The sequence below is a fragment of the Pinus tabuliformis genome, chromosome 6 (assembly GCF_031772625.1).
Source record: "Pinus tabuliformis cultivar Carrire ecotype Pingquan chromosome 6, CPIR1, whole genome shotgun sequence".
Classification (NCBI taxonomy): Eukaryota; Viridiplantae; Streptophyta; class Pinopsida; order Pinales; family Pinaceae; genus Pinus; species Pinus tabuliformis.
Window position 1 is genome coordinate 562,795,702 of NC_142292.1, and position 12,515 is coordinate 562,808,216.

A 12,515-nucleotide genomic window follows, 5' to 3' on the forward strand; every position below is an offset into this window, starting at 1 on the left:
TATGTAGGAAATTTTTCCTTTTGTTATAGAGACTAAGGTTTTCAACGCGAATATAGGGTTTGTAGGGTCTTAGGGGAAAAGAAGCATCAATTTCTAGCTCTTTGATATACCAAAGAGTTTTTGATAATAATATTTGGTCAAATCTTCCATGGCACTAACTAAGGAGGACAAATAGTACCCTTCGTTGTACTACTCAATTCCTTGGTATGCAATACTGATCTCCTCATATGTTTTTATTGATGTATTATAACAAGATGGTTGATAGGAATATGTTATGCTAGTTTCAAGTGTTCTTTAGGGTCTTCCACTATCCTTAAGGACATGCAGAAGACAACTCTATCTACAAGTGATGTTTGTTGGGATACTACTTAAAGGCACACCAACAAAGGTTAAAAGGGTGTCCAAAAAAGTGATGCTAACAAGATGGATGATATGATTATGTTAGGTTTGTTTCAAGTGTTCCAACAGGGCTTCCAATTTTCCTGAGGATATGTGGAAGACAACTTCATATACAAGTGTTTTATGATATGATACTACGTAAAGGGGTGCTAATATATGTTAGAAAGGTGTCCAACCAAGTCATGTCACTTGTATTTTCTATGTTTTTTCTTCCCCAACAATTGGTTTACCTATTAAACAACAACATGATGATATTTATATACATCAAAACACATCCTTGCTCTTTTTTTTCTTCTCTAAAATAAGAGTGCATGTTAGCACAACAAAGTGTTATGATACCACTTGTGGTGTTCCTTATTTGTTGAAATATAATAGTTAGAGAAAAATATATATAAATATAATTGCAAGAAGTAAACAAAAAAAAAAATGGAAGATAAAAATAGTAAGAAAACCTTTATTAATATTCAGAATTGAATGAAATGTTCAATTGTGTCTTAGAGTGGGCAACCCGAAACATAAATATGACTCCAAATACAATAATATTCACATGAAAATTGCTTACATAGATTCTACTATATATATATATATATACACACACACACAATTTATAATTGATCAAAACCCTTACCACTTAGTGGAATTCTCTTAGTGAGGCCTCAACCACTAACTAGTGGACCTTCTTCAGTGAGACCACCTATAATTATTTATTTGACACTCTACTACCTCATGATAATTATTCAATAAATATTACTCTAATACGTTAAGTGATAGTCTATTCTCCTAATTAGGGGAGTTAGCATAGGATCCTAAACACATTATAACGAGAAAGTCAAATTTACCCCATGCATAAAAAAATATGTATTATTTATCTATTCAACAACTATTGTGCATATGCTTCATGCTATTTATTAATTTGGCTCATAGTCCAAATACCAAGAAAAAAATGGATAGCCAAACATAAGAACATCAACACACCACATTACACAACATAATAAGGTTTTCACTCGAGAGCGGTCATAGGTAGGAAACTCTAGGTCATATTGTGAGTTTGTTAATCCAATGATTGACAATCAATAAGAATGATTTCATTGATATTTAAATTGATCTGTATATTATATTAGAATAGTTTGTCACGCTAGTTCTTACATTGTTTTGAAATATTTTATTACGTAGTTTATTATCTCAGATCTTAGATTAAATATTACTAGGTTATCACTCCAACTTATGGATATATTTGAAATCGAAATGGAAGAAACAAGCAAATAAAAAAACCATCCACACAAATGAATAGAATATATGATTTGGGAAACCTAATACGAGAGAAATCCTAGCTAGAAGGCGAGGCATATGCTCTAGTCTCTCTTTTTCAATTATGAAATATAAGTACAAAGAAAGGGCCACTCACTATGGAGTGGGCATGGACACTGTGGTATGAAAGATTACTACAAAAATATTATTCCTCTTATGTTATGCTCGATATCCCATTCTTTGTTTCCATCCTCAACTATGGAATAATAATAACTCCAAAGAATGCAGCCCCTTCCTTTCCTAGTAACCTAGTACAATACAACCTGTAGTCATTCAACATCAAGGTTAGGGTTTTTGCACGCTTCAATCTTCAATTTGTGTTTCTATTTTGGAGCACCCTGACATGTGTGAGTAATGGGGGTAGACCTAGCATCCACTCATTTCCATGGTGGTCAATAAGGTACGTCAACTTGCGAGAGACATAACTTTCACATACGAACTTCGTTTGAGGTGATTTTCACAGAGTTGGAAAGCTTCCAATGTCTAGAGTAACATCAAAGGGATGGAGTTATGTAGTCAAAATGGGCTCCCAATCAAATCTAAAAGACCCCAAATCACTATTGTGGAACCTGACTCTAAAGTGGGCCCGACAAGCTTAGCAACTCCATATGCATCTATGTATCTTCCATTCTTAGATACCTATCTATTACCAATCAGCTCCAAGTAAACCACAATTGTGGGGGAGAACCCAGGGCACTCCTTCTCAAAGATAAGTTATAGAGTGGGGAAATAAATTCATTACAAGTCCTAGTATAGTAGTGAATATGCTTCAAATTCTAAATATTTTGGTGAAATACATTGATTACAAGATACATTCTAAATCCAACACAAAGGATATGTTGGGTAATGTGTCAAAGAACACGCTTAACAATCTGATAGGTAGGAGGACATAAATAATTTTAAAGATTAACCAAGGAAATGATTCTTGAACTTACCTATGCATGGACCAAGTTGTTGGATATGATCTCCACCTCATTGAAGATGGTTTTGTCTTCATAAAGCCATAGAACACAAGGATCCAATTCTTGTAGAAATGGGTTATGCCTTCCTCTCTATATTATATGATCATTATGACCATGGAATCTTAAACTACCAACTTGAAAGTATAAGTGAAGTACAACACTTAGCTAAATTCCTTGAATGAATTTGGTGTTATCCCATCACTTCACGAATGTTTTAGGGGTCATTGGTTTCTCTATAATCTTAGGCTTTCATTGGTATCTCATGGTGTCAATCCATTTAGAGAGCTCAAATCTACTTACTTAGTGTGACCTTATTTTGTTATTAACAATAGCATTCCTCCATCGATGTCAATAAAGAGGGAGCACATAATATTGGAAATGATTGTTCTACATATTTGTTTAGAATACCTTGAAAGGCCTGATTAATGAGAAAATTAGTGAAAGATAAACATTGTAGACTTTTACAATATTGAAGAACTACTACAAACCCTTGAAGTAGAGGTTACTTATCACATGATCTAACTTTTTGGGATCAATAATACACAAGAATAAACAAGTGAGAAGAGAGTAACTTAATTTATTGTAATAGTAACCAAAGTTATATTTGTCATTTGACAAAAGAAGTTAGTACATAGGTGAGCTTAGGCCAACCCCTTAAAAATAGCCATATGACCTTCCTCTTTTGTAGCTCCTTGACCGTAAGGGTCTAATTAAAAAACACATAGTTTCTTTAAATATTTGTAGGTTGAGGCAATCACTTCAAGCCCTTGAACTTCAAGATAATCCAATATTTGCAATTGTTTACAATAATAATTCCATTATACACACTCCTCATCTTAGAGTTGGCCAGAGAGGGAGAATACTTGATTGATGCCAACCTTGTAAATTAACGACCTTTCCTACTCATTGGTTGGACTCTCCATCACTAGCTGAAGGAGTATATGTGTCGTGAATCAAAGATGATATCTTAGCATGATTTATAGACACTTGAACATACTTTCCATGGATCTCATGGAAAAATGATGAAGAGACTCTTTGAATAATAGGAAACATGTGTGCTCATACTCTACTTAATTTGTAGGTGGTAGCGTTTCAATTTTTTCCATTTACACGAAAATATCAACCAAAAAGTCAACTTTTGAAAAATTAATCCTATGCTAAATCACTCCTACCTTCTCATTGTTAAGATATTTGTGAGCTTTAACCTATGACCCTTAAAGTTAGTGCCCTTTAGCATCTCGAATGGTGGAATAGGAGGTGTTGCAATAGGAGGTAAAATCCATTCCCCTTCACCTTTATCGATACATCTAGATGCACCTACAATCTATAACCCTCCTTTGACTCAGCATGAAATTTTGTTATTTTTTCACTTCCTTTACATACCCTCCTCCCTATAGGGGCATCCTCATAGGAAGAGCTTGTGTTTGAAATATTACAACAACGAAATGGGTCACACCATCTCATTATAGGGTTTCAAGGGAGGGGTATTGGAAAAAAACCATCTTATCCCCTATATCCCTTAATACCTTCTCAACACATTACTGAAATGATAGATTGATAACTAGACCCAAAGATAGATCCCAAAGTTTAAAGCCAAACCCAAATAGAAAGAATCACACAATTGATTAAGCATTGATATTGAGTTTTGGTAAAACCTTGTTTTTAGCATTCTCAAATGGAAGGTTTAAAACCCACATTAAAAAGGGGAGTTTTGCACCTTAGACTTTGCAACCTTTGTCCAAGATGAATCTATCTAATGGATTGACTTGGATATGTGAGGTCTTGATTTCTAGAGTACCCAATCAATGTTTTTTAGGCCAACTCCCTAGCTCCAAGTAAAATTTAGTCCTATTGAAGAGGAAACTTGAAAAATCCTATTATTTGGAGATATTCTTCCTTCCTTTTAATTAATTTACAACAAACCTTAGTGCCTCTCCTTTCTCATCTTTCTCTTCCTATTTCCAACAACAAAAAATCATTAATCATATATCATAAACATTTTATCTCATTTTTCTCTTCCTATTTCCAACAAAAAAAATTCATTAAGCATATATCATAAACACTTTATATAAGTGAATATTGCAATCATATAGAGAGTATATTTGTCAGTGAACCCATGCAACAACCCATTGCAATATAATATGATTCTAATATGGTTTTAATAAATCTTAGAAAATTTGATCCCTCTTAACTACTAATAAATTTTATGTTGGTTTCTAATTTGTTAATATACATATTATTTTATTATTGTTAAATGTAATATTAAGAAATATCAACTTTCTTATATTAAATTATAATATAAATAAAATTATCTTTCAATTATTAATTTAAATATATTATATATTTATTAAGTTAAAATATTTATTATTATATTTTTAAAATTTATAATTAATTAAATATTAATGTGTTATTGGTGAACCCATGCAACAACCCATTGCAATCTAATATGGTTCTAATTGTCTACTCAAAACACACCTTAGCAAACTCTTACAACTCAAAACCGTGTCAAATATTATTGTTATTTTTATTGCGGCATGGCGTGAAATTTATAGGTTGAATTCTAGTGCCTTCATTTGAAATTAGCCATTACCTTCTGATTCTACATGTGCACAATGTCTAACTATGAGGTAGGGGTTTTCTTCATTTCTTTCATTTCCTTCAAGTTTTATGTTGGGTAAAGGCAAGCCCGTCAAATATTATTGTTATTTTTATTTGGGGATGGTGCTAAATGTACAGGGTTGAATTTTTGTGCTTTCATTTGTAAGCAGCCATTACCTTGTGATTTTGCATGTGCACAATATTTGACTATGAGGTAGGGTTTTTCTTCATTTCTTTAATTTTCTTCAGGTTTTCTGTTGAGTGGGGTGGGGTCATTGATTTCATGGGACCTCCTCTAAGGTAGAGTTTTTCTTAATTTCTTTCACTTTCTTGAGATTTTCTGTTGGGTGGGTTCGTTTTTCATGGGCCCTATCTTTTCTAAGTGAGATCTAGATCCATAAGCACGGTCTTGTATCACGGTTAATTCAATTTTATTTAATAGCACGCTCTTATATCACGTCTACCAAATCCAACATTCCTAAGCTAAAATTTGACCCTGCACAAGGAAAACTTGGGTTCTCATATGATTAATCCCTGTGCTAACTAATTCTAAACACAAATTTGTCTTTGCAATTTACACTTCTAAAAAAATCGTTGTTCCTCCTCGAGGTCCGTGAAAATACCATAATAATGCAAAATATTTGGAAGGCTCTATTGATTTATACAGGGCTTGGAAGCATTGTGAACGCTCATGATTGACTGCATTCTTAATCTCAGTCTTTCCCTTTTATTGACTTGGTCTCCACCATTCTTTTTCTCAAAAGGTGGGTAGTAAAATTTAATGTTGTATTTCTAGTTGCAAACAGTGTAGAGCAAGTAGCTCTACCTCGAGAAACATGCGTTTTGTTCATGTGCATTTGCTTAAAATACAAAGAAAACTTTCAGACTATGTGGTTTTTTTGTGTTAGGGAAATGGCAACATAGGCAATCATGTTCCCAAAGTTGCAGAATATAGGAGGTAGTTGCAACAAAAGAAAAAAGGATCAATGACAAAACATTGAGAATACAGGCATGATCTCTTTCATTTCTTAATTATTTGTTTGGGTTTCTTGCAATAATCATAACAACCAGGAGGGTCCAACACCATCTTCTCTGACACATTTTGTTACCCACAAATTCTATGACTTAATATTTTGTAATTTAAGTCAAGTATTATTTTTGGGGTGGGGGGTGCAGGGGGCACATTAAACACGTACCAGGAACTACACCTGACCTATCTCGGTTTAGGTGCGAGGCTGAGGTGGGGGTACCCATTCTGTTCGGGACTTGCACCTTACCTTGTCACTTTTGAAACTCCTGTCATAGGGCATATAGGGAATGGAACTGTGGTGGATGTTTTAATACTGTTTTATTCATTTATTTTAAATTTATGTAAATGCCTCTTTATTAAGGAAGTGGGATCTACCCTAAAGATCACCAGGTTGAAGTTGGGCGCTACAACAGTGCTCTGGTGAAGATGGCCAGGGTTCAAGTCATAGATAACCTAGGCTCAAATCCTTTGTGATCTTATAAAAAAGACTAAAAAAGATGAAAGGTCAATAAATGTGAGTTTGAAATGATAGAAATTGTAAAAAGGATCAGGTGCTGATCACTTTCTGAAATGATACAAATTTTAAAGTAGCACAGTTTGTGAGCTCTAAGCTCAGGGTTCATGGGTTGTGAGCCCTATGTGAAATGAAATGATATAACTGTAATGTAGCATTTTTTATGGGCTTTTAATTCTAAATTTCAACTTAAATGTCACAATTGAGGGGTATATCAAGATCCATAAGCAGCAACGCTAGTAGCAGAAGTTGATACAACACCAATAATTTATCTAGCACCTATTCTTACAGCAGAGTAAGCATATCCAGTTGCAGATGATTCTGTTGATCTAGCCATGGAAGAGCTATAAGCACGATGTCTAGGTTTAGATCGAGATGCAAAAGCATCAATAGCAAAGAAAGGAGCCCAAAAGCAACAATAGCGAAGAATGGAGTAAGAGCACAGGCTAGGGCAGAGGCTAGTGCACCTAAAGCACGCGTTGAAGCATGCCAACTAGGAGCAAGCCTATAAGTAGCAGATCCATAAGAGTATGTGAAAGTAGCATCATATATAGAAGCATCAATAGATTTTGTAGTAGATTCAGTTGATGAATTAGCTAATCTAGAAAATCCAATCGTTGACTCAGTGGAGCTAATCCACCTACTCACCCATGGTTATCCCAAGATGCAGTTGCCATCGTAGGACTTCAACATGATTTACCTAAACATCCTGAGAGGCCTACTGCCCAAATTTGATCCTCACAAGATAGAGCCACCAAAGGATCACATTAAGAGATTCATGATGGTGATTCGACTCATGGGAGTTCAACATGAAGATTTCCTCTACCGGTTCTTCTAATATACGTTCGAAGGAAAAGATTCAATGTGGTACTTCAGTTTACGTTAGAGATCCATTACAAGCTGGGCACAATTTGAATAGATTTTATGCATATGTTTCGGGATGACAAAACCCCAGACACAATGTTCTGCTGCTAGTGTATTGTGCCAAGACATGTCACTTCTGCAAGTCCTCTATTTTCAATTTGCTAGAATACTTGACTTCTGCTGTTACAAACATGCCCATACAGTTTATAAAAGTATACCTCGAATGCAATCTATGTAAACTTTGAAACAGGAACTCTGGCCAAAAAACCCCGAAAAAACATCAAAAATAGTGCTAAAAATGAAAAGTGTGTATACTGGAATGATGATTTTATTTTTTAGGGGTCAATTTTGAACATGTTTTAAAAATGGCAGTGACTACGAAATTTACTACGAAATTTTCATGCAAAATATAGCTTCAAAACAAAAGTGATGATATTGGAACAATGATTTTTTTTTAGGGTCAATTTTCAAACTTTTTAAAAAATGTTAGTATAACCAAATTTTTATGTGCCAAACAAAATTGTTTATGAGGAAAAAAACACATTAATGTTTTTGGTAGAATATCATTTTTCTTTCCTAAGTATAAATTCAACATGTTTTCAACCATAACATGTTAGATACAAAAGAAATTGATTTTTTTTTAACTATAAAATTAAAAAACCATGACATTATGAACGAATTACATCACTAAATGAATTCAAAAGTCATTATTTGTATATTGAATAAAACATACATTATATCTCTAATTTAATATTGCATTGTAGATATTTTAAACAATAAAAATTATCATAATGAAGACATATAATCCAACAATATAAAAATTCCTCATAACTTCTCATTTAACACCATATGGAAATCATTAATTTTATTTCAAGATACGATGCATACATCAGTTATATAAACTGTCTTAAACAATTATTCAAAATCACTCATATTTTCTTGCACACCATCAGAATTCACATCTTCAGATGAGTGACTGGATGCTGACGAAGATGTTCCATATTCTTCTCTTTCATCAACTAGTGCCCCATCTGAGTCCACATGCATGCCCAACACTTCAGGTTTCAAAATTCTTCTAGATCTACGACTGGTTTCAGCAGACTCCCATCTCAACACTGTTCCTTCTGGTAACAACCTTTTCAGAATCTCTATCGTCTTGAAGCAAAGAGTTCCTCTTGAAGTCATAAACAAGTATGTCAAAATCCTCCAATTTTAATATGTCTGTGCGGCGGCGATTTATATTTGTACCCTTTCTTTTTCTGTTTCCGCCATTTTTTTTGTCAACTACCATCTCTGGCTTATACACACCATTGAATGGGTGTGTATTTGTGGCATACCAATGTACTTCAACACTTGTAACATCCTCATTTTTTTTAAAGACCTTTATAACTTTAGCAACCCAAAATGGATAGCCATTGGGATCTCCATCTGCTAGCACTGCAATCATGCAACCCTGCTTATTATCATGTACTGAACCCCTATAAAGGCCTTCCATGGCTTCACATTGTGCACAAGATCTTCTGGAACCAATATACATCTCTCTTTCCACTGCTTGTGAAGAATTAATAATACCTTGAGATTGTTGTTGTTCAACAATGTTTACTTTCTCATGTTCATTCAACACATTTTGTGGCCAAATAAATAGATTTTGTGGCCAAATAAATGGATTTTGTTGTTGTTGAAATGATATCACTTTGATTATTGAAAAATGACGCCCACCAAACTGAATCAGCAATGTCAAAGTACTCATATGTATATCTAATACATTTTTTAATTTCTTCTAGGCAATCAGAATAATTGATATCTCTATTTTGTCTGCGTGCATTCTAAACTTCACCAACTGATTGTAATAACAATATTTTTGATGCAAATATTGGATGATCTGGAATGAACTTCAAAAATTTCAAACTTGATGATGGTGCCCATTCTGCAGGTGTTGAATACTTCTTGCCTCATATTAGTGTTTTCCCATCGATTTTTTTATACGAAATTGATGTTGGAAGCTAATGTCATTAAGTTGTTCAATGCATTTCCCGTCACCATATGATCCCAGAATAAGCCTTTGCACGTCAATAGTTTCTTCCAACACATCAAAAGTAGGTTTTGGCATGTATGATTTCTTAAGACATTCAATTAGTGATGGAAAGCTCCCAACTTGCTTCCTCCTCAATTTGACCGAAAAACGAATGAACATCTGATCGATATGGTCATGAATGTGCCCAACAAGAAGGAAACCAACCTTTACCTTTTGAAAAATTCTCAATTCAACAAGAATGTTTAGGTATCCAAAAACAACTTGATTTTTGTTTACACGGCAAGTGTTGTCCAATTGTAGATACAAAACTTCAGGAAGAGTACCAGACCAATGAGAAATCACATCATGAATTATGGTTATGGTCAGATTTGCATCATTATGAATATTTGGAGTTGTGAAGTACACCGTTGGCAACATTTTCCCATTGAAGACCATACTATCGACCAAGTGAAACTGAATAAAAATTTCCTCTAAATTTTTGGGTGTGCGAAAAAAATGTGGTAAAATTGTTTTCTTCTGGTCCATACCATCAATTATCAAACTCAAATATTTATTCGGATTATCATAACACTCCCTTCAATGCTTGTACAACTTCTTCCTTTCGTTTGTTTGTTGTTCACGATGATCTTGAATTTCTTTGACAATTAAATCTACACAACATAAAAGAAATTCATTAAGAAATATGTTTTCATAGTTGATGATTATACAATTTCAAAAGTTAAAGTTATGAATGCTTACCTATTTCTGACCCTTCACATTTGTCCCTTTTTTATTTTAGAGAAGCACATGTACTGCAAATCCCCATCCTTGTCTTCTTAGGAATACGGACATTGTTGAATTCTTTCTTCCATACTTTCACAAAATATTGATATGTAATAAACTAGACATGGCCCTCAGCACCTTCTGCATATTCCTTGTATAAGTTGTAGATTTCTCATCTTGAAAAATTATCTGGAATATGTATTGTCTCTCTATTTGGCATACACTCTGCATGCTTTGGAAAGAAATCTTTCATCCATGACATTGAAGTATTTGATAATGGCCCAAACTGTCTTTTATGACGTACTTCTGAATAAAATGTGGGATCCTTTTCCAAATTTTCTTGAATTCTCGAGAGACAAAAATTCCGAATCGAATGAAACATTTTGAAAGCTTTTCTACAGATAAATAAAGTCCCAATATGATAATCATAACCTGACAATGTAGATTGCATGCACCCAACTAAATATGAATTTTGTGCATGCTTTTATTCACTGACAAATATCTCATCCTGCTTTCTAATGCAGATTTGAAATCCATATGTTTCAAGCAATATTTTTGGCAACATTCACTTGAAATGAGAGCACTGATAGAACTTCTTCTTTTCAGATATTCTTCTCTACCCCTTTTATAACTAGAACAACTTGCATCGATACGAAAAGGTCTGCTCCTACTCCTCGATACAATATTTCTTGGGAACATCTCCATCATTGGATCATCATTTGTATAAGCCTTTTCATCATCATTAAGAGGAATGCTATCCACACTATGATCAACTATGCTTTTCAAATATTGACTTGGAGGATATTCTAAGTCATCTTCCACTTCTTCAGTGCTACTGTCGTAGTCCTTAGAATTCATACTGAATGGAAAATCTGACTCGATGTTTAATGGATATTCTTTTTCATGTGCATTGTCAGTGCTACTCTCATAGTCCATAGAATTAGGACTACATTGAAAATGGGACTCTTTACTTATTGAAGATGCTACATCTTGTCGTTTGTCACTGCTACCTTTATACTCATTAGAATTAGGACTAAGTGCATCATCCTGTCCTTCATCACTGTTGCTCTCATAGTCCTTAGAATTAGGACTAAGAGGACACAGTGACACTCCATTCTTTTGAAATGCATCATCATGCTCTTCAAAACTACTGCTCTCATAGTCCTCAGAATTAGGACTAAGTGGACACCGTGACACTCCATTCTTTTGAACTTCACCATCATGCTCTTCAAAATTGCTACTATCATAGTCCTCAGAATTAGGACTAAGTGGAAATCGTGACACTCCATTCTTTTGAACTTCACCATCATGCTCTTCATCACTACTGCTTTGATAGTCCTTAGAATTAGGACTAAGTGGACACTTTGACACTCCATTCTTTTGAAATTCGTTATCACACTCTTCATCACTGCTGCTCTCATAGTCCTTAAAATTAGGACTAAGTGGACATTGTGACACTCCATTCTTTTGAAATTCGCCATCATGCTCTTCAAAACTGATGCTCTCATAGTCCTCAGAATTAGGACTAAGTGGACACCGTGACACTCCATTCTTTTGAACTTCACCATCATGCTCTTCAAAACTGCTACTCTCATAGTCCTCAGAATTAGGACTAAGTGGACATCATGACACTCCATTCTTTTGAACTTCACCATCATGCTCTTCATCACTACTGCTTTCATAGTCCTTAGAATTAGAACTAAGTGGAATCTGTGACTCTTTATTTATTTGAAATTCTCCATCCCCTCTTTCATCAGCGCTGCTCTCATAGTCTTTAGAATCAGGACTAAGTGGAAGAATTGACTTTCTATTCATAGTGGAAGAATTCCCTCTATATCCATCAATATGAATAGAGTGTTACACGATGAAGATGTTGATGGTGTATAAATCAAAACTTCACTATCAGAACAATCCATCCATTTCAAATAGAAGATGTTGAATGATACGAATGGAGTCTCCTAAGGATATTATATAGCTTAAAGAATGAAATTTTCCCTCCAAAAATTTTCGCGAAAATATTTCCCTCCAAAAACTTTCGCGAAA